Genomic DNA, 992 nt, shown 5'->3' with positions numbered 1-992 from the left:
GTAACTCGTTACCGTTACTCGTTACTGATTCTAAAAAGTAACGCGTTACCGTTATTTGAAATGTAACGATAAAAAAATCATTACTTTCCGTTACTATTGTAAAAAAAAAAAAGTTAAAATCGGCATATAAAACGAATAGTAGAAGAGACAGTACATAAATTATACATATATAAAGACAAAATATAAGATATTTAAGCGGGAAGCACACATTATTGCATAACGACATAAAGCCCATTCTACATTAGTCGCAAGTCGCAAGGTCGCAAAGAAATTGACTAATCATAGTCGATTGTTCTTCTTGCGATCGAAGAATAATCAATTATGATTGGTACAATTTCCTTGCGATCTTGCGATTGCGACTAATGTAGAATGGGCTTTAGGGGCGCCGCACACGAATTGACATAACAGTAACGTAAGACGTACCGTAAAAATGGACCAATTACAATCGAGTATGCACAAAAATGGCGACCTTATAGTTCGATGATACTCAAAGTGATTGGTCAGTTCTTACGGTACGTCTTACGTTACTGTTATGTCAATTCGTGTGCGACGCCCCTTAAATGTGGTCTACAATGAGAACTTAAGCCATAAAATTTAAGCTTTAAATCTTAAGCCGTAAGACAGGCCTCGGAATTTTTGTCACATTTCGGGCTGATTTCAGACGCGACGCCCACCGCTGCCCCACTCTCACTCCCACCTCAGCGGCCGAGCTGCCGATCGCTCTGCCTTAGGAGCGTTGCTGAGTAAGAAATATGTATGTAGCGCTTCTGTGATCGTTAACGATCTAGGAAACATTAAGATTGGCTGATTTTTTTTCTTCTATTATTAGAATTTTTTTTCCTTCGTATATATCTTATAATATAGAATTTCGCTTTTCTGCCGAGTCATGTCATTAATTTTAATTTATTTCTAGTGGAATAGGCTTACAGGGGAAACCACTTAAAGAAAAACGCATCAACAATAGTACCTCATGGGTGATGTGGAAATCTATT

The sequence above is a fragment of the Odontomachus brunneus genome, unplaced genomic scaffold (assembly GCF_010583005.1).
Source record: "Odontomachus brunneus isolate Ranch 3 - 2012 unplaced genomic scaffold, Obru_v1 Obru_scaffold_048, whole genome shotgun sequence".
Classification (NCBI taxonomy): Eukaryota; Metazoa; Arthropoda; class Insecta; order Hymenoptera; family Formicidae; genus Odontomachus; species Odontomachus brunneus.
The sequence above is the reverse complement of the archived record's forward strand: the minus strand, read 5'-3'. Positions refer to the sequence as shown.